Source organism: Mytilus californianus, unplaced genomic scaffold (genome assembly GCF_021869535.1).
Source record: "Mytilus californianus isolate M0D057914Y unplaced genomic scaffold, xbMytCali1.0.p SCAF_3, whole genome shotgun sequence".
Classification (NCBI taxonomy): domain Eukaryota; kingdom Metazoa; phylum Mollusca; class Bivalvia; order Mytilida; family Mytilidae; genus Mytilus; species Mytilus californianus.
In genome coordinates this window covers 40,081,398-40,105,355 of record NW_026262679.1, presented here as the reverse complement: position 1 = coordinate 40,105,355, position 23,958 = coordinate 40,081,398, and the positions used below count along the sequence as shown (strand labels likewise).

Here is a 23,958-nt window from a genome sequence, read left to right as displayed (position 1 = left end):
ACACCAAAAGAAATACGAAGCTTTCAAATTGTCCTTATTTGGTAGTTTTGGAGCTTTGAATTAAAAAGATATAGAAACATATGTACATTTCCAAGGTATACTCACAGTACTTTCATGGAAGGGAAGCATATAAATACCTAGCAGAGGGAGGCATATAAATAGCTAGCAGAGGGAAGCATATAAATACCTAGCAGAAAGAAGCATATAAATACCTAGCAGAGGGAAGCATATAAATACCTAGCAGAGGGAAGCATATAAATACCTAGCAGAGGGAGGCATATAAATACCTAGCAGAGGGAAGCATATAAATACCTAGCAGAGGGAGGCATATAAATACCTAGCAGAGGAAAGCATATAAATACCTAGCAGAGGGAAGCATATAAATACCTAGCAGAGGGGGGCATATAAATACCTAGCAGAGGGAAGCATATAAATACCATTAATTAAGCGCAAAAAGAGGGAACATATCAAAGGTGCAAAAACTTCACTCTGAATAAACACGCAATTCAATTACCAACATTACAGTTTCATCATGCAAGTATCAAACAGAATAAACGGGGTGAACGAAACCTTAGAATATCAGTAGTAAATTGCAACAGATGGTAAATAGCATGACCAATCAGCACTGAGTAATATATTTTACATAATTTCAATATATTGCAGTGTTTAGCACAACATTTAATTATCCCTTTTATGTTTATCAAGACATAAACATTCTCTAATACTTTTAAAGCTTCTATTGATTTTGGATCTTAAAGTAGCATGACAATTCAGCTAATCATCTAATAACGTGATAATAGGAATCTTGCTTCATTTAGAAAATATCCTCAATTTGAAATTTCCTCAATATACTTTCCACAGTAATTACTGACAGGAAAAGAAAAGAAACATTTCATAAGGGTTGCAGGAATTGACGTCGCCGTATAAAAAATGATCAGAATTTGGAGTAGTTCATTTTCAAATAACATAACTTCATTATTAATTTAGATTTTTTTGCAAAATGAAATAATCTTAAGGTAGGACAAACTGTGGTCCCTGCATTTACAAAGCAAGTATCAGCTTACGTGCATCAAAATATTCTCCTTCTGCAAAATTTGCATTAACAGGGTGCACAGTATGTTCTACTTAAGACTTTTGTCTCATTGCCAATAATTCCTAAATTGAAACCCAAGTCTGTTTGAAAATGTACTGTTAAGAATACGTAAGAGAAAAAAAAATATTGATAAAAATAGGACTGATATATGTCTCTGCAATAGATAAATAAACAAATATCAAAGCTTGGTATAACAAAAAGATTTTCACTTCAAAGATCCATAAAATACTTTTACTTCAATATTTCTTTGTAATATTGTTTAGAGTGTTATTTAAAAACAAGGTCGTAATTAGTTTTGGAAAACAAAAAATTCTCAAGTTTATTTATTTAGTATGCCAATCTTCGAATTGTACTTGAAATTTTGGCTGATTATATAAAATATGGTAGGTATAAACTTACTCAAGGAGAATGGACATATAAATTCAACAATTATTTCAATATTGACACATTTACAATTCAATGACATATAAATGTATCAATGATTCTTAAATAAGACACAAAAATGAACAAAATCCGTTTGAGCAAAAATGGTCCCAAAGTCGGACAAAAATGGACATAAAATATGTCTCAATGGACAAATATTCCGTGAATAGACATACAAATACCAAATAAACTCCAAGGGATGTAAATAAAACCATATTTTATGCTGTTACACCACTGTGCCAGGATAGGGGAGGGTTGAGCGCTCACAAACATGTTTAACCCCGCCACATTCATTATGTGCCTGTCCCAAGTCAGGAGCCTGTAGTTAAGTGGTTGTCGTTGGTTCATGTCTGTCAGATTTGTTTTTCGTAAATTGTTATGTTCAAAATTACATATCAGGCCTATTATAGCCGACTATACGGTATGGGTTTTTCTCATTGCTGAAGGCCGTACGGTGCCTATAATTGCTTGCATCCACTTCATTTGAACTTTGATGCATAGTTAACTCATTGGCAATCATACCACATATCCTTATTTTTACATTAAAACTCAAAATCATTGACAAAAAAGAGAAAATGATTAAGTACATATCAACTATAACGTATGTGACGTATAATCCACGTCTTGTATCTAGCCAATTAATAAAATTCATTTGTTCAATATATAAAATTGATGATGCCCCTGCATGCGAAAAAAGAGATATATATATATATATATCAAAATTCCTGCTAGTAAAACCCATTAAAGAAACAGATTGGAAGTAATATGTAAATATGTTAGTGTCTAAACAAACACAACATGAAAAGTGTGTTCAATAATGAACATTACAGATTAAAACTATTCAGTAAAACAGAGCTTATCAAAATAAACATTCCATTCTTCAGTTTAGTTGCTGAATGAATAAATCGTGCTATTTAAAAAAAAAATTGAAGAAAGTCAACATGTATGTCATGGGATCTATTTACATTAGTATTTAAGTGTAAATTTATACCCAGTGTTACATATTTCTAATATTTGTATGACAATTTTTTTTATTCCGTCCTCGTTAAATCTTTATGTGAAATGATTAAGAAACAATACAGTTGCATATTCACCAAATTTTATATCTGGTAAAATTACCATCATTCGAAAGACATGTCGGATATTTCCATTTGTTCTATTATCTTTTTGTTAGGAATATAAGACAAACCTGTATACTCGAAACAAACAGTTTCAACTTCCAATCCTTAAATGTATTACAAAACTTCAATATTATCAGAAAATTCATTAGTTTAAACATTATCAAGATAGAGCTAAAAGAAATATTGATTTATGTTGTGTATAATGAGATTTTGTAATCAATTTTTATTTTTAATTCACAACCGAAACAAAGCTGATATAGTAGCCGTGACGGATGACTAATGCTACTCAAATATTTTCAAAAGCAAAGAAAACACGAGAAAATTCTCTAAATCAATGTTAAAAGAAAATAATGTAGTAGATATTTGTCTGATTAGGACTTCTTAATTTGTGTTGATATATTCCAGTAGAACTATCCGGAGAAACTTCTGTTGCAAAAATAAAAGTAACAAGAGTCAAAATGATAATAATTAACTATATATTTATTTTCTACATTGACTATATAGAGGTTAATGAAAAGCAATATCTGAACTGCCATCTTGTTTCACCGAGTGTATTACTATGCATTAATACTTTTTCCTATGTATTTTCACAGCATTCATAGTATAGGTTAATTGCATAAATATTGGGAAAAGTAGAGAGTATATTCATGCAATAACCCTTGTATTGTATAGTAAAGCTTGAAACCCGTTTAAAACATATGTTGTCACTGATAACGTCGATAACTTGGAGTTCTATTATAGAATATTGCACATTAACGTTTCAATACGTTCTGTGGAAATATAAAGTTGCTATACAATAAAACCAATTAAAAAGCGAAAAAAAGCCAAACTTACATTATTATATGGTAGACACATGCATTACTGCTTCCAAAGGGCCAGATAACTTAGTTTTGTACTTTCACATTATTACAAATGTCAATTTACATACTGGTATTTTTTAATCTTGTTTTTATTGAATTTTTTCAGTTTTCGTCATCGATGAAAATAGTGTTAATTTTTATTTTCGTCATAATTTGCAAGTTAAAAATGTGTGAAATCAAGCAGAGAATAGATTTAGTACTCTATCTATTAGAATTTCAAAACTACCGTATACACTTTTAAAGGCAATTATTGGTTTCGACCTACTATAACATATTTTAATAATAATATGAAAAATATTAGTTTTAGGTTCTTATTATAGATTATGCCAACCAGTTTTAACAATTATAGATTATGCCAACCAGTTTTAACAATTAAACTCATACATAAAATATTACATGAAACTTACCATTGTCATGGTTTATTTGATGAAAATAAATGATTTCCGTTTTTAGCAAAGCACTCCAATATTCCTTACAAACTATGAACATAAGAAATGATCATATAACTATGTTATATTCCCAAGACGTATCCATCAGCTGGCAAATCTGCAATCAAAGAGGATCTTTATAAATAATCGATTTGACGAGAAAGACATGGTTTACTTTTATAAATTTTGACTTGGATGGAGAGTTGTCTCATTGGCACTCATACCACATCTTCTTATATCTATATGATAAAAATTTTCATCAATTGTTTTGTCTGTTTTCTGTTATCATTAAGTTGTCAAATCCATATGGCTGAAAAAAAAGTTAAAATTATTTACACTTTTCAGTATTAGACATCAGTTACCTTAGAAAGGTCTTTTGTTTATAGGTCTATTGGGTATTAGACATCAGTTACCTTAGAAAGGTCTTTTGTTTATAGGTCTATTGGGTATTAGACATCAGTTACCTTAGAAAGGTCTTTTGTTTATAGGTCTATTGGGACAATGTCTATGTTGCTTTAGAGATCCTTATTTTGAATCTCTTAATTTTTCTTTGTTTTACTATTTTCTCCACCTATCTCCATGTTACAGGTCTAAGAGAAACATTATGCGTATTTTAAACAGACAATAGTACAAACAGTTGCCAATAAAAATAAAACGTGGAATGCAGTATCACAATAATGAAAAGTTAGAAGCTCCGATAGAAGAATGGTATGGTTTAGGCTTATTTAAATAACGTGTATGTGTAATATCAAATGAGTTTGATTCATTGATGTATAGTGACCCTTTGACGATACTAAGTGCTAAGTATACACATATCTGCGAGTACACCTTAAAAAATAGCAAAGTTTGGCATTAATAACTCTGTGATAAACTTGTATACAAAATAAATGAATGTAATAATAGAGAGGATATACAAATTTTAATATTCCATTGTGCGCATGTATGTTCAATTTCTATGACATAACTGGAATACAGATCATAGAATTATTACTCCCACATGTATAGTTGTAAATCGTCCATTTCAGACATTAATTCCACTTAAGGCAAATATATCCATCATCTTAATAGCCATTTTCTAGAAAATTAGAACAATTTTGACCAATTACATGGTAAAGTAACCTTTATCTTCATTGCATTTCCGAAGTTATCGTTTTTGAAGTCTGCAGATAACGTTTCAGTATAAACATGCTAAATATAGGTAACGAAGGGAAATAACTGTCGACTAAAACGGAATTTTAATTCCAAAATCTGTTATTTTATTATACTTGTATTCACCAACTGTCATATTATATGAGATAGGCGGAATTAATTACGTGAATTTTGGAAATTATGGTGTTTTCACTATAGCAGATACTTTATATATGGGCAAAAACAGTGCTCACAGTTGATTTTGTAGTACTTGGTATCTGTGCTAAACTATAATCAACAAAGCCTAAATCACTCAATATGTATATGCTTTGATATTCAGTTTCATGAAAATGAAGGACCGAGCTTTACTACTTGTGTCGACCTTAATTTTTCTTTCCCTATGTTTTGAAAAAAGGAAAAATAAATGCATGTGAATATTTATAAAAATAAGGAGATGTGGTATGATTGCCAATGAGACAACTTTCCACCAGAGTTCAAATGACGTGGATTAAAGCAATTATAGGTCACCGTATGACCTTCAACAATGAGAAAACCCATACCGTATAGTCAGCTATAAAAGACTCCGAAAATGTGAAACAATTCAAACGAAAAACTAATGGCTTAATTCATAACAATAGTTCGCATGGTTCTAGTTCATATAAGTCACGTAATACGTTGGCATAACATATACAAATACCCGTGTGCTAAAATCATACGAAACGCTAGATAACCAAACCAACAGAATGAAACAAACACAAAAAATGGCAACTACAAATATTTTTTACTGTTCAGATAAAACTTAGGTACACACATTTTGAACAAGAAACAATTCTTTTGTTTATACCACCATAATAATCATTTTGGAATCTATTTATATTTCCGACATGATTTATAGAAGTGTAAAATTTGAGATAGTTAATTTTATAGAGTTTTCCTCTGCAAATCAAACAAACCGTTTGTTTACTTAAAGCAGATGAAGATAGATTGGTTTTATCTTCTAACTGTTTAGATTAAGCATTCGTTTCAAGAGAATCTTTAAACACAAAAGCCTTTCTACAACATAAACGACCCCAAGTCTTATCGTTATAACATTCAAAGAGTAAGCTGTATTAATTCGTAGAAGATTAATCCGCACTGAATGATTTTACTATGAAAAATCTTTATATTTTGTTCTTAATCCAATAAATATTCAGCAATGACATTCATTTTAATTGTTTTATTCTGCAAATTTCAAATACATTGCACCAGTGAAATAAAAGCAACAGATTAAAATTACAACGGTATAATGCAGGAAACCTTTGTTGATAAGTGCATATATAATTACGCTGATATATATATTTACATAATGTTCACCTTCAAGTTGTTTTTCAGGAGTTCAAATTATTTCTATATCATTTATCATGGATCAATCGTAGGTTGCTTTACGGACAAAGTGAGTAGAAAATCATATTCGTCGATCTTGAATGATTTATGTGTATACACAGATACCTTTTAAACAAAATCAACCGACTTTATTTGAGTGACATTTAAAAAATTAAGTTCATTTTTTAACAAATTGGCATGAAGATAGGATGTTCTACTCGGAGGTACTGTCGAGCCTTGCCGATCGACTGACACAGATAAGAACCTTGATTACGGAAATAATACCAAAGGTGGGTATGTGTTTCTTTATTGCAAAGAAAACGTGCATCTTCATTTTTATTGTTTAAGCAATAATCCAAGTTGGTCGTTTGCATACAGGGGAGTATTGCATATAGTATTGTCATTTGCTTTTCATCGATTGAATTATTCTAATCAGTACAATTTTGACAAAACCAACACTCATTTGAAATTTTCAATCCATAAAAGGGCCTTGTCAAGACAACAAGTACATACAAAAGGTTTTGTATTGAAGATTGTTTGCGAAAATGGAAGGACTGAAAATAGTGAATGTCTTTGTTGTTTAACAAAAAGATAGGGTTTATAAAGTAATACTGTGATAAGCTGTATAATAAGAGACTTCCTTCTCATCTGTACTACTGTTGTATCTTTCCATATAAAAGAAAAGTGTACTTGTTTAGCTCTGTAGAATGTTCTTGGAGAATGTATAATTGCTAGCTAAAGATCTTTAAAAGTTTGCTAAAACTCTTTATGTTACAATTATGTTACAATTAGGTAAAAAATCTGACAACTTTGTGAACATGGTGGATCCAATATTTGTCCTGCTACCCATATCTATTTGTGTGATGTAATTATAGAAACATCATATCAATAATTACTATAAATCTACTAATACTTTCCAGTGATTTTTGTTAGACAAAATATTCGTTAATAACAAAAATATCTACTTGTAAGCATCTTTTGCAGATTTAATGTGATTAAAATACGGGCCGATTCGGCACATTTTACACCCAAAAAATACAATGCACCTTATGGTAATTTCTACAATTATTTTGTTCCTGAAACAAAACGCCAGAGATTCAAGAATATAAAATGTGAAAGAGCAATAAAGACGCCATTACCTCATAGGTTATCAAGGTTGTAAAATACTACAGTAGTAGTATGCTTATCCTCTGAAATTAACAAATTTGGCATCTTTTCGTCAACTAACATTTCACAAGTGTATCAGTATCAAATAACTGTCCTTCCTGTATATAAGAACCTCAGAGAAAAGCCATATCAATACAATGGCTTTAATAAAAAATTACTTCAGCATTTTGCTTGACTAAAATGATACTTTTTTGTGCATTTCAAGTTCAAATAATATGTTATTGTGCGAAAATTGAAATTGGAACTCCCTCAAGCAAAGTTAGCTGTTTCGTTCATTTAAGACTATTTTGGTCATTATGCTTTAACACAATTTATATTGTCGGCTTTTAAACCTTTGATCCTGAGCTTATAAGATGAGGGTTATTCAGTTATACGTGATATGCACAAGGATATCAAATCTTTTGGTGTTTTTGGATACCATTGGGTCTGTACCGCTGCCTGTAGGCTATCAGTCCATGAGGGTACAATCAGCCATGGACCCAGTTCCTCGGTATTGTAATATAAATGATACAATAACATTTTGTTTGTTAATTTTTAGTTGATATCTATACTACTAAAATAACGAGGTCCAATTTGTTTGCCGGCATGACGTAAAAACGACGAATAAAAGATTTCAACTTAATATATTATTAATATAAGACAATAGTGTTCATTTAAAATTACACTATCCAAGACCCTTTTGTTTTCCACATAATTAATATTACCAATAATTAACAAGTTCCGTGTCGAATCTGATACCGATACCAATAGTATATGTCACAAAAGTCATGTAGTTTCCGGTTGTAGTAAGAAAACTAGGACGTTAAAACAGTCAAATTTTGAAAGCAGAGAAAACTTTGCACCTTATTAGCAGCATAACTTTATCAGATGACAATACGAATACTAAAAATCCAGAATAAAAATAAGGCGTAGGTACTTGAATTCAGTCACGGACCCGTGATGTCGCGGGTGTGTTCTAGTATTATGTAATGACTAAAGCTGTAACTCCCTCAGGCTATACGAACTGATCTGATGGGGTTTATTCTAGTAACATGCGTTTTAAGCACGGATATCATATAATTTGTCTGTATGTTTTTTATGCCACTACTAAGGTTGCAATCCATACAATAGGTAACTTTAGACAATTTTGGTTGTTCTAATTTGGCCCTTTTGGTTTTAGACGTTTTTCTTTTTTTTTTCTTTTTTTTTTTTTAGATTTAAACCTTTCAATTGTTTACAAGAGTACCCTATGAAGGTTATCCCACAGTGATGTGTGCATGGAATTCATATCAGTTTTTACCTAAATTTATTTGACACACACTTTTATATCTAAATTTAATTTCCGTCAGTTAAGTTAGAAATCAAATATTGGAAATCCGCAAATATAAAACATTTAACTCAAAAACTTTGGACGGCTCGTGTTTATTTGGTAAAAAAATGAGATGTAAAGTAAACGACCATGCAACAGCAATCCAACAACACAGCCAAAAAGACATATAAAGTGCTGAACCCAGTCTTCAACAATAGACAAGTACCCATAATATGTCAAGCTTAAAATCAACTAGGAATAGTAATATAAACTTCGAGCTTTCATAATACTGCAGTTAATGACAGAACCATGCGTCGTGCACCACTGAATACTACTGGTAATATAAATAAAATATCACAAAGAACGTTATGATAGTAGCGACAAAACTCCCAAGTGTTAACATTTAACTAATTAAAATGCTTTGTTATTTCAATAATGAAAGAATTTTTTCTGTGCTTAAATATTTCACACCAGCAAGCGTTAAATGGTAAACTGATAGTATTCTACAAAATCTTAATATCAAAATTACTTACTTATAATAAAAATTAAACAGAAATAGTTTTTTATTCCAAGAAAAATCACCGCAGTAAAGAAAAAAAACATTTGAAAGTGAATATTATAAAGACTATCAGTGAAACATACCTTTCATAATTATTCTGTGCATAAGAAGATTAAAGCCTTACATACTTAAGCCAATGTAATGATCTCGGTTTACTTTGTAATCTATAAAAACATTTCTACAACAGATGATGCGCTATTAAGTATCCCGGGATCAATCTTCTAAATATTTAACCGATGCCTTCTCAATACCGTTCATCGAACGCACATCTGTTTCAAGTCGGGACTTATCCAACGAATAATTACAAATCAATGTATCCCCCGGATAAACAGATAAACTGTGACAAATAGTATTAAAGTACATAGTTATTGATATCCATATATCATATTTACAATTAATTTTAACGACTACTTTATAGACCTTTAACTTGTAAATTTCTGATAGTAGTGAAATCTGCAATAAGTAATGATCAAATTATTTCATAGGTTACATTCCCTTTTTTAAGAAAGGATGTATGCGAGAAACAACGGATGTGTTGTGTAATGATTGGAACCATATGCAAAATGATAAATTACCTTCATCCAATTACCGTCCCTTGAACAATTAGTTGAAACATACACGAGTATAATGTACACTATGGATTGCCTTTTTGTTATAATGTATATTTTTTGTATAATAACCCAAATGATATGATTTCCGTGTGAGCAACACGTGTTTCTGTGGTAACCTTCAAGAGCAAAGGATTATATTACTATCAATTATAAGCTGTCTGGCATTTGAATACAGTATTTATCATTGTATATATGTATGTATGATACAGATATTTTAAATATGACTCAAACACATCATTACATGTAGAAAATATACTAACCGTGCATGTGTGACGTTGCTGTTTTTTAAATAGAAGGTACAGATACTGTTAAAGTCATATGAAACTTCAAATTAAAATATGTTTATATACTTTAATGGTTAAGTTTTACTATAACACAAATGTACGTGGACTTTCTTTTATCCTTTATCTAATTAAAATCATCAGAAATGGACTGCTATTGAATTATTGTCTTCCCGTACACTAATTCGCCGATATCTTTCCGTATGCAGTGATCTTAACGAATATAAACAAACGTGCACTGGAAGGCAAATAGTACAATACATAACTGATTCTTAAAAGAACAAATTAAATACACCAAATCATTCTAACAACTGTTAAGGAAAAGTTATTCACAAATGGGAAAGCATGGAAAAATATCATGGCTCTATAAATTCACGTGCTCCACATGCTCTGTGTTGATTGTTTATCAATGTCACAATCCGGTAAACTTCGGCAACAAACTCGAAAGTTAATCAGCTTGCGATGAACAATCACTGAATGAAATATTATTTGTCGGTAATACATTATAGACTCGTAATAAATGTAACAAAACACGTGCATACAGGACTTAATCTAGTATGTATGCATGCATTGGTTCAATTATTTCGATAACATTATAAATACAAGAAACTTGTTTTATATGGCTTTAAAGGCGTAATATGTAAACCGAGTATAACGTTTCTTTATACGTTGAAACACCTGAAACAATTTGTTTACTGACTGGGTTAAATTTTGACTTTTTTATCACTTTTTTATGTTTAAAATATTGACAAAAGAAAGAAAAAAAAGAAATTATGAAAGGACGCGGTTTCACTTTTGCCAATATATGGGCTTCAGTTTCAACTTTATCATAAAATATTGAAATAGCTGTGATCTTTTTTAAAAACCTTAATGATATGTAAAACAAATGTTTTCATTAAAGTACATTATAGCTCCAAAGTCAGCATATAAAAGAAAATAATTTTTTGCATTTTCGGACCTAAAACCTTCAGGAAAACCTTGTCCTCAACATACAATCGAAACAAACATGTAACCATGATGTGCAAGGTTATATTGAATCCCTAGACACAAACAATTCTGTTTCAAGTTTTGCGGCCAAAGTTAGTTATGCTAAAAACTGTTTAAACTTATAAAAAAGAGAACAAAACTGACATTAAAACATGAATAATGCATAATTGAGGGGTTAAAACTTCATAGATAAAAATGTGTGGGCCAATATTAAACCTACCCCTTAATATGTTTTACAAAGGTTGATCATAAAAGTCAATAGAGTCCGACAAACCTGTTTCTTGTGCTGTCTGTATATGTAGCGTGGCAAGTCTTTTAAACACTTAACGTCCACTTTCAAGTTATAAACAAAAGTGGGGTCAAGTTACATTTATCATATTTATCATATTAGATATATTTACATTATTCATTTATTGCAGTCATTTATATTAAGATGTTTATACAGAGAGTGTAATTTAAAACATTCCACGAGACGACGAAGAGCTACATAAAATACCTAAGTGATATCTCTATTGTTATCCATCTCTTAAGCAATGGAATGTTCAACACTTATTGAAAAGATAGAATGATGTTCCTGATAACTGGCTTAATATGAAACAATCCGTGTTTCAATAAAGATCAAGATTAATATTGGTTATTAACATGAAACCAATTTAAGGTGGTACCCAACACATTGACTTATATCAATTTGGCTCGTTTAATTTTCATAAAATTTTGACAAAATGTTTACTTTGACCCTTTGACAAAAATATAAAAATTTCAAAAAATTTGAACCAACCACTTTATCAGAAAAATTTCGTTGGTTATATAGCAGTTTGACAAACCCATATTTTGATCATTGAGAAGCTTAATATTTCCTTAACAATACAACGTGATTAAAACGTTTAGCTGATTTTTACAGAGTTATCTCCCTGTAGTGTTAGGTACCACCTTAATTAATTTCGAGAAGAACAATCTACTTTGTACAAAAACTATTACAACTGATACGTACAAGCAGGTGTATAGTGGGCATAGGATGTAACGTGCTTTTTGCATACCACACGTAAACTATGTTTTAATTTAACTATCATATCCAAATAGCGCCTCGGTAGTAAATGTTCTGACTGTCTGACGTGGACAATTCAGGTAATTTATATCCCAAATATTCATGGGTTTAGTTAACGAAGTAAGAAAACTGACACACCAAAAAAACCAGTCGTAAACTTCAGCTGTAAGTTCAATTGGCACATGCAGTTGATACGGTGAAAATGGTATAAAGTATTTGCATGGAACACATTTTGATCCTTTGAAAAATATAGTGAACCAATGAAAGCCTTGCAACATTTAATGGCTAGGGACAACAAATAAGTACATTGTATTTATTATTCTATTGATATATCAGACGCAATGTATTCATTTTTTTTTCAAGATAAATGACAGTACCACTGCATTCATTTCATAAAGAAAGAAGTCATAAAAATCATTTAATGTGGTACTAAATATTTTCTTACAATGTTTTATAGTCGACCAGATACAAAAGAAATTTAAATTGGCTAAATTATATTGTCAACACAATTGGTCGATATCAAATGCACTGGAAATCAACCAATTGCTCCATGTATCATTAAAGTTAATTGTCAAAACCTGAATTTTATGTTGAAGATCAGTAACAATATAAAAATAAGAATTAAGATGTGGCATGTTTCCCAATGAGACAACTATCTTCCAAGCTCACCGTATAGCCTTCAACAATGAGAAATAACACTTAGTGATAAAAGGCCCCAACATGAAAAATGTGAAACAATTCAAACGAGAAAACTAACGGCTGTTTTATTCAATACAATTTACCCTCTTTAAATAAAGTATTTATTATTATTGTTATTATCTACGAAAAACAAATATGACAGACATGAACCAACGACAACCACAGAACTACAGGCTCCTGACTTGGGACAGGCACATGAAACAGCATTTCTTTGTATTTAAACGTAGTGTTGCGTGATACATTAATAGATTGGTTCATTGATGCTTTGTTAACAATCGTTGTATTTTTCACGATGATGCGTGTTTGCTTACATATGTATTATTAAATTAAGTATGAGACACTACGAAGACAAGATATAACTAAAAGTTTGTCTAGGAAATCTAGCTCCTAGACAGGATAATTCATGTACATGCTTTCATACAAAGAAGATTTGCCTGGCATCGATCGGTAAAGTGGGCAGAATGTTATTATTAACTCCCAAAGTGACAATTAAAAATCAATATAGATTGGGAGTATTTCTTTGTTGTCACTTTGCAATGATAATTGATTCAACTTCAATTTAGTTTTATATGATGATACCTTAGATAACCCTTGACAATACAGTACCGAACTTTAGATGCGCGTTAACACGAAGAGGGTTCATACACTCAACCGTCTCCATATTATTTTCATCAGTGGAAGAACAAATCATAAAGTTATGATAATACTCAGTAATTAAAACACTCACCATTCTATAATATCGATATTATATTCGAGTCGAACAGACGCAAAATAGCAAACCCTATATCAAATATGACGCATCGCCATACTATATTACTACCGACTTTTTGGTTCCCGTCCGTAACCTTGCAATTGTATGGATAGAAATTTGGAATCACATGACAAGAGATGCTCATTCTAATTACCATATTTCAAACGATTCAATAGGAACAGCACAGATTACATTTACCCCATGCTAAGAACACACAATGAAAAAGATCGACAACAACTGGGCGTATTCTTTAGCACAGAAATATGTGACCAGGCTTGACTAGTTTTTTTCAGTATTCAATATAGAATTAGGAAATGTGGTATTATTGCCAATGAGACAATTATCCACCAGAAACCAAATGACGTGAATTTAAGCAACTAATAGGTTACCATACGACCTTCAACAATGAGAAAAACCCATACCATAAAGTAAGTTGTAAAAGGCCCCACCATGACAAGTTATGAAACAAACGAATAGCCTGATTTATGACAAAACAATAAACGAAAAACAAATATGGCAGACAGCAACCAACGACAGCCACTAAATTACAAGCTCTCTTAAGTTAAATAACCCTTGCAACAACTTGTTGAGGGGTCAGTGGTTGGCATGTTGTAAGTCAAATTTCTGCAGCTATCCATCAATCCCTTTTCTAGAGTGGCAGTCGAATTTTTTTTCATATTATTTACTGCTTTTTTGAAAAGCACGCATCGTTTATAAGACGGACTGGTCGACTCGGAGACAGAATTAACCGGGAAGCGTCACCGGTCTTTCTGTGGACATTAACCATGGAAACTAACGCGTTAAACATTACGTTTACCATGTCGACCTACTAGTGCAAGGCAAGGTTCATATTCATATATTAACATATTCTCGTTCTAAATTGTCATGTACTGTTTGCCACATCACATTAAACGGTCAACCTTTCATCCTTCTTTATATCAGGACAAGCAAGCAAAGGACGAAAGTTGCTTGTTTGTAAAAGTAGGCTTGGGTAGATTTCAATAACATATATATTTTATTTTTTTAAGTTAAAAAATTGGGATCATTTAGAGAGAATAAGATATCTAAATGTTAAAGAATTGCTAAAGATATTATAGATAAAATAAATTTAAACTGATCTCTACAAACAAAGATGTCTAAAAACTAATTTTACAAACAAACTTAAATATGTACTCAATAGAAAACATTCCTGAATCTTTATCTATGTCACCAACCATAGAATCCTTCAAAAGATGTATCTCCACTGTAACATTTAAAGGATCCAAACCACCATCACTCCCTATTAAATACTACACTGTTATGGGATGGGTATATATTGTTAATTATATATAAATGATCGTCGTGGAAGGCCGCACGGTGACCTATAGCTGTTTACACCCTCGTACTTTGGTGTTTATGGATAGTTGTTTCATTGGCAATCACGCCGCATCTCCTTAATAATATCTATATTTCTCTTTTTTGTTATTATTACTTGCTGGGTTTTTAATAACTTAGTTATGTCCATACAGATGTGGCATGATTGCCAATGAGACAACGATCCAATAGAGTCTAAATGAAGCGGATTTAATCAACTATAGATCACCGTTCGTCTATAACAATGATAAATTAACCATACCGTATAGTCAGCTACAATAGGCCCAGATTTGACAAAATGTGAAACATTTCAAACGAAAAAACCAACACCATAATTTATGACAAAACAATAAAAGAAAACAAATATGACAGACAGCAACCAACGACAACCACTGTCTCCTGGCTTGGGACATGCAAATAGAATGTAGTGGGGTTAAACAGATTTGTGAATATAAAATAAGATGTAGTATGATTGCCAATGAGACAACTATCCGCCAGAGTGTGGAGCTTGTGAGCGCTCATCCCCTTTTTAACTTAGGACATGTACATACTAGTAACACACACTACTTTCAGTATATTTTACATTCCATTCTAGGAGTCTACTCGAGCATTTGGAAGAAGAATAACATTACTGCAAGAGAGGAATAGTTAATCCATATATGGTGAATGTACATCCCGCACAGCCAATCGGACGCTCCTATTCAGCAAGGGCTCTACTGCCGTACGGGAGAAATGAGGACTATAATATTTCCATACCCCAGTAAACCCATGGGGGTATAGGACATCTAGGAGGTTATACTGGTACTTGAAAGCGATAAATAGTTGGTGAACAAGAAGGAACAGCTTATTTGAACTGATTGGAAAACAAGGAAGTTTTATATGGGACTTGTGATTTCAACCATACAACATATTAAGAGAGAGAGATTCCCTAAACATGTGTCTTGAATTACACGTACCTCATCAGACCCAACGCAACTGCGGACACACTGTCAGATAGAGAAAAACTACCAGAAGTCTATAGGTAGCTTCTTAATCGTAGCTATATCATTAGTATTTTAATATATTTAGAAAAGATAGTTTCTGCGTGTGCATTAATAACAAGAATTATGCTTCATAATCAAGCAAAAATTAATTCTTTTTTTTCTTTTATAAATCTTACTTCTAAAATCATAAATTTACGTTTACATAAATCTATGAATATACTGCCTGCTCTGTAAAAAATGTATATATATATATATATATATCGTGAACTAGGTAAAGTACAAGTCAGAGGAAATTGGGGAAAAGAGGGAAGGGTTTATTTGATCAGTATATAAATATCTTTAAAACATTCCGAAATGTACAAATTGATATGAATACAAAATCAGCTACTTAGTATTCAAAGATATGGTTTATGCCAAACCAGAAAAAAGTAAATTATCACTTAGTTCTTTTCAATTAATCTTATAGAATCGCGTGTTGATGTAACGAAAACAGCTGCTTAATAGCACTAAACTCTACATGTGCGAACAAAATAAAGAAAGGTGTCAACAATGTGAAAAGAAAAACATATCAGGAGAGTAGTGAGATGAATAAGAAAAGTATGCTTCTACAATGAAAGAAAATATCAGGAGAGTCAACCGGATAGAAATAATATCCAACAGATGTGGTATATATACGTCTAAAGACACAGTAACATAATGAAATAGATCAAAGTTTCAACTGGCCAGGTTGCGCAGAATATTTCTTATACAATGGAAAATGCTCTATATTCAACATTTAAATATTTGAAAAATGACTAAGTTCCCAATTTGGAAAAATGAGAAAAAAATCCTCAAATAATTCCATAATAGCAAGTGCACAACTTCAACATATGAGCAATTTTCCTGTGACGTTTCAGGGATCTGGGTTGAGAATTGTAGGAGAAGTTGATTACACAAAACTTGTACCATCTTTCATAAATTTTTCTGAAAAATGACTAAGTTCCCAAGTCTGGAAAAATGAAAATAAAAATTCTCAAACAATTCCATAATAGCAGGTGCATAGCTTTAATATATGTGCAACATTCCTGTAAAGTTTCAGGGATCCTTTCCTCCGCCTGCCAACATCACCACGATAAAAGCCGGTACAAACACTAGACAATGCATTTAGATTCACCCATCGTCGGTAACCCTCGATTTCGTACCGCTCTTCTCGGGTTTTAGGAAATATGTGGTTTCACATCCCGTGGTTTGTGAGGATGATGCTTACCAGAAACTTACTACACATTCAATATTGCTCCAATTCTAAATAAGCTACGAATAAATTCAAAAGAAGCAATCGAAACCCTGACAGAAGTCATATTCTTCAATACAGAAGAAAAAACAAAGAGTCATAGGACAGACACATAAACTTATGTAACATGTTAAACTAATAGTAGGTTAAAATTAGGGGTTCTCAACCTTCCCCATGATTTCAGTCGATCAATGGAAAAATAAATGATACAATCAAAATTTTAATACAAATCAAACAAGAAAAAAACCCACTTTATTTAAGAATTGAATGCTTCTTTTTGTAAATTTATTGGGTTGTAAAAGCGTTGACCGAAGTACATTTTGTATGAGGCGCGAAAGCGCGTCATTTTAAAAATATGCGCACAGCCAACGCTTTTACAACCCTATAAAATTACTAAAAGTTATAATTACATTTTTTTGCTAGGATCATGAAAACACGATTTCTATCAAGTTTTTCTTTTATCTTCCTGTGCACTTTATTGTCGAAGCTCGTGTCATCATGAATATTACATTTCATTTTGAAATGAATGTTAATTTCAGAATGACGCGAAATTGCTGTTAGCCAATCAAAATAACGTATTGTAATGAAACATACATGTTATGTATATATTTAATAATAATTTTATTTCAGAGTACGGAAACTTGCTAATGTCGGCTTTGACTGTATCTGAACAGTTTTCATAACCATGCCGAATGCGTATACAGTGTGCAAAAAAAACCAAACCCAAAAACAGTCTAATGCAATAATCATTGTAAATTTGTTCCAAAAATCAAAATACAGAAAAATTTACAACTGAAAGTATATAAACAAGCGAATCAACGTTTTTTCCTAAAACAAAACATTGTTTGACATTTTTTTCTTGTCAGGGCCTTTAATAGCTTACCATACGGTATAAAGATTTTTTTTCATTTTTAAAGATCGTGCGGTAATTTATAGTTGCTTCCATATATGGCATTTGGACTCTGGTGGATACACGTAGTCGTCTCATTGGCAATCATATCACATCTCCTTGTTTGTATAAGAATTGATTAATCTATGGCAAAAACTTCACTTCGCCAATTAGATAAAAAAAAAATCAGCGATGTTACCACAGTATACATGTAGGTGTAAACTATTCCTTTAAAATGTCTATATTGTATTAGATTTTTTTGATTAATTGTTTCTTTGAAACATGTGCACTTTTGTTTTGCTAGTAGACAGTAAATTTACGGAACCTAAATAGACATATAAATATATGGGAGCAGAATAGACATATAAATATATGGGAGCAAAATAGACATATAAATATACTGGAGCAGAAAAGACATATTATAATATGTTATTCGGAATCTTCTCGGGAGATATGGGCTCATATTCCCTGTGAAGCCCGAATAATAATTGTATTATACTGTAGTGTCCTGATTTCAACATTAATTATCATTCTAGTCTTCCTTTTTTCACAGGGCGCACATACTCTGCCAAGGCAAACAATCAAATTGCAGGATTTGTCAGGATATTTCACTCCAGTATAATATAAATATATGGGAGCAGAAAAGACAAATAAATATACGGGACCAAGAAGAATAGACAAATATATATGGGACCAGAATAGACATGTACATATACTGAACCAGAATAGGCATATCAATTTATGGGAGCAGAATAGTCATACATGTATGAATATATGGGACCAGAATAGATAGTTCATATTGTTTGATGTTTCCAGAGATACTAGTGCGGGGTGTTTTACATATCTGCAGTGTTTTCGTTTGATGTATTCGATTGCATATTAATAACAAATTAAAATGTCATTTTATTCCAGACTGGTAAACATTGCGCTTCAGATGTATTTTCTAATTAAGCTTGAAATCTATTTAATGTTTCTATCATTTCATCATGACTGATATTCCTTTTTTTTTTAGATTTTGTTTTTATAAATTTTAAAGCGAACTATACATTTTTTAGCAGAAATATATCTATATAATCACCAACTTGTAAACTTTACGCTTTCTCAATCTTCAATTAAAGTAAACTGTAAATTCACAAATGAATGGTGTAAGTACGTGAAATCACGTGAGTACAATTTGTTATAAACTCAATAATGTTGCCAACTATCAGTATGATATAATACAAAAAACCTTCTTACCTGCCAAGAAAAAAATCCAAATGAATGATTATTTAAACAGGTTACCTCATCCTCAATCTAATGACAAACGTTAAAACGACTATCTGTCTTCGTGTAAATATTACAATGTAGAATATCAGAATAATCCAGGCCGCTCTATAATTATAAATCAATGGGTTTCCTCGATGGATGAAATTTATTCTGACAGCTGATTAATATACAATTGATGTAAAATTTTAGCCGGCTGATATTTGTTTCAGTGTGTTTACAAATGATTTTCTATGTTTATGGAGTGATGTTGTTTAAAGATGACGTCGATACCACCATAAAGACGAATTACGAAGGATTATACCTGGCAAAGGTCAAACTAGATACCAACTTGAATATTAAGACTTTATCCCTGCCATTTATGACTAAAATCCTTTTTATACAATTGCAGGTAAAGATTACACGACTGCAGTTGTTAACAAAATTAAAAAAAGATAATGTTGCCTAACCTCCAATTTTGTTAAATTATCAATTTCACAGTAACGTCGAGTATTTCTTACTTTTTATACGATCGAACACTTAACTTTCTGATTAAGTTGCGATCATGATAGTAATGTTTTGTAAAGTTTCATATCAATAAACAAAATAATGAGAGTGTATTAATTGTAATAAAACAAATAAAATTAAAGTTTGCTAATTTCCAAAATAACTCGGAGAGTCAATATCGTATAAAGTCAATTGCAAATTTGAATATAATCCCTCTTTAGCCTTTATAAACTTTAAAACAAGTACATAATACCCATGGAATCTATATCATACGTTGTTACCATTAGGTCGATGCCACCCCTGGTGGACTGAACGTTCCCAGGGGTACTAATTATCTTTGGTACTGACAAGATCGGTACATCTTCATCTATATTTTAACCTTATGGATAATTTAATGGTACACAAAATGGTTGCTTCTGCTTCAGACAAAATTCACCATGACTATTTTGGATGTTCTGTTTAAAATGTCTTTTTTTTTTGTTAAAGCTTTTGAATGTTTATTCATTTGGCTTCTCAAACTATTAGGTTCAAGCGTTACTAATGTAAATAATTCTAGAAACACAAGTCTTACATACTTAGGCACCATTCATCGGTTGATGCTGTTATTTTCTGTTGAAAAGTTTATAAAGTGATGTCAAGGGTAAGAGTTATACCTGTGGTAAGATTACAATCCATAGATGCAGCACTATGCTTAAGGGTGCATGCCAACATGCTGTTTTGTTTTACCATGTGTCTCCATGTTGTTCAAGTCTGTAAACATACATGTATTGAAATGCATTAAAGATACAACTGGAAATTGAACCATTATGCAATGAAACAGAAGATAAACTTTTTTAACAAGTACTCGCAAGGGACTTGTTAGTAAATGTACTGGATTAAATTGCATAATTAAATGGCAAACAGAAAGTATTGAAGTTGTTGAATTAAATAATTTGTCAATATCATTTTCAAACATTGATATTTCCGTAGTGCAAATGGGCGTCTATTTAAATAGTTTCTGAAAATCGAATTACAATGTTTGCACAGATATTTGTATTTCATAAATCTGAACATTGTATCGAACTGCTTGATCATTTTATATAATGGAATAATAATAATGGAACCAATAGAGAACAATATAGATTACTCGGCAATATAAATTGGACAGACTTTTATTGATAGGAAAATTGAAAAAGGAAGAAATTGTAATCCATGAGTATTTCACAAATGAGAAAAGTAATTGGTATAAAATGATATGAAAAAAAAAGGTATAACAAAAACACCGAACTCCAAGGCAAATTAAAAAAGTGGAAGTCCATAAAAACTGACAAAATCAAACGATATCAAACAACGGAAAAGCACGTTGTGAAACAGATAATAACAGAATACAGTCGCGTATCCATGAGTAGGTCCCTTTTTAGACTTTTAAATAAAAGATATCAATAGGCTCAACAATATCCTTAGATTTTCAACAATTAACCAATATCGATAAAACAAAATGTCATATACATGTATCCCTCATGTGGAGTGTTAGTGCGTTGGTAAGGGTCTTCTATATCACTGATAAATATCCAACTTCGTCTTTTAATTCATGTTTTAACATTATTGCTGCGGAAAAAACTTGTTTTATACATTTCAGAAAACACAATTTTCAAACTGTTATCTAGGAGTTGGAAAATTATATTAGATTCGATAGAATAATTGAAGGATAATAACCAGTAGATAAACTGATTTCCTAATAGAACAAGAAATACAAATTCAATCTCTCAATCAAATTTTATGTAAAATTATTTATGAATAAATAAAATGTAATTATCTGATAACTATTTATTGAAAATTCTGTTATGCCATTTAAATTATTAATTATTAATTGATTTGTTTTATTGATTTGACACACACTATTCATATTTAAAGTATCTTTCTTTCTTTTACAAAAAGCATGTCTTCCTTTTGTGGTATTCAATTCAAATAAAATTGAAAATGGAAATGGGGAATGTGTCAAAGAGACAACAACTCGACCAAAGAGCAGAAAACAGCCCAAGGCCACCAATGGGTTTTCAACATAGCGAGAAAATCCCACACCCTTAGGCGGGCTTCCGCTGGCCCCTAAACAAAAATGTGTACTAGTGAAAATGGACGTCACACTAAACTCGAAACATATATATGAACTTAAATTAAAAAAACATACAAGACTAACAAAGGCCAGAGGATCCTGATTTGTGACAGGCGCAAAAATGCGGCGGGGTTAAACATGTTTTGTGAGATCTCAACCCTCCCCCTATACCTCTAGCTTATGTAGTATTAACAAACACACAGCAATACGCACAGTAAAACTCAGTTTCAAAAAAGTCAGAGTCCGATGTCAGAATAGGTAACAGAAGAAACTAAGCAAAATGACAATGATACATAAATTAACAAAGGACTACTAGCAGTTACTGACATGCCAGCTCCAGACCTCAATTAAACTGAATGAAAGATTATGTCTTCATCATATGAAAATCAAGCACAATCCCTCCCGTTAGGGGTTTAGTATCATACCATCATAAAATATATGAGAAGAACATAACCCGTATCATGCCAACAACTTGTTTTAGAATGAATGTGTTTATTTCCGATGCAAAAAACCCTAAGAGTGAATCAATATTAGTTCCAAAATATGCCATTTTTAATGACCTGACAACAGTATCTTAACTATATCCCTTCTGAATAAGTCTGTTTAAAGGTTTGGTTAGCTTTTGAGGTGAATGACGACATTCTTGTGCTTTGTATAGAATATTACCATAAAAGATTGGATGTGAAATACCTGAACCGTATAAGATGTCTGCATGTTGATTTATATTTACGAATGCTGTCCTTGTAATGATAAAATTTAGTAAATGTTTTGACTAGTTTGTGATATCGAAAACCCTGGTGTAATAATTTTTCAGTAATACAGGGATTTCTTTCGTTAAAATCAAATACGTTGTTACATACACGAGCGAATCGAACAAGTTGAGATATCTTTAGTGTACATACTGAAGTTGTCATTATTGGGAGCCAATATATCATCCAAATATCTAAAAGTGTTATTAAATTTTTGTATCAGATGTTGTTTCGATGGGTCTTTGCTGATTTTAGTCATAAATTGTAACTCATAACAATACAGAAACAGGTCCGCAATAAGTGGTGCACAGTTAGTTCTCATTGGAATTCCGATAACTTGACGATATATGGAATCTCCATAGCGAACAAAAATTTTATCTAGTAAAATTAATTCAAGTGCAGTTATCGTATCAAAACAGGTCCAATTGACATAGTTCTTTTGTTTGTTGTTACTTAAAAATGACCTAAAAGAGTTTGAACATATATATTCGCATTCTGACTTTTTAAATGCCAATTTAATTAGGTGTGTGAATACTTCCAGAAAAAAACACTTTCAATTCAATGAATAGTGCTTTCCCTTTCCCAGAACATTTTTTTTAATAATAAATTGTTATACACTGCTCTTTTTCTTTCTAAAATGAAAGATCGTCTACCATTTAACATTAAACAGAGTTTCTCCTACGCGCATGGTAAACTCAGATTTAGTTTCTCGTCTTAATTCGAGAAAAAAATTCCTATTTTCAAATTTTCAAAATCCGTCCGTTCGTCCGAAACACTTTGTGGACGCAACTCCTATGATACTATTTGATAGACGAAACAGACACTCTCAAATCTGTAGTAGGATAGTTTGTGATCATGTGTAGTTTACCATAATGCAAAACGTCTTTTTAATTGGACAATTTTTAAGGCGATCATTCGACTATGATAATTTTTCACTATTGTATCAAAATAACATCTTATGAACCCAAATCCTCCGAGACCGTTTACAGAAAACTCTCATATTTGGCAGGATTGTTTGCCAAACTTTATAGTTATTATACCGTCATTTTGATTGAACAATTTTTACGGGA

The 23,958-nt window shown here is 31.5% G+C and overlaps 1 protein-coding gene across 4 annotated transcripts in view; it reads right to left on the bottom strand.

Annotated features, from left to right (window-relative positions):
- LOC127734568 (cAMP-dependent protein kinase type II regulatory subunit-like) overlaps nt 1-23,958 on the bottom strand; it is a 50,419-nt gene that overhangs the window by 8,180 nt on the left and 18,281 nt on the right. The window contains exons 1-2 of one of the 4 annotated variants that reach the window (XM_052244505.1): nt 19,535-19,905; nt 3,905-4,043 (exon numbers count right to left, since the gene is read on the bottom strand). The gene's annotated coding sequence lies outside the window, so the exon portion shown is untranslated. Of the gene's footprint in view, nt 1-3,904; nt 4,044-9,512; nt 9,834-19,534; nt 19,906-23,958 lie in introns of those variants that run through there. The other 3 variants (XM_052244506.1, XM_052244507.1, XM_052244508.1) reach the window with 3 other exon arrangements.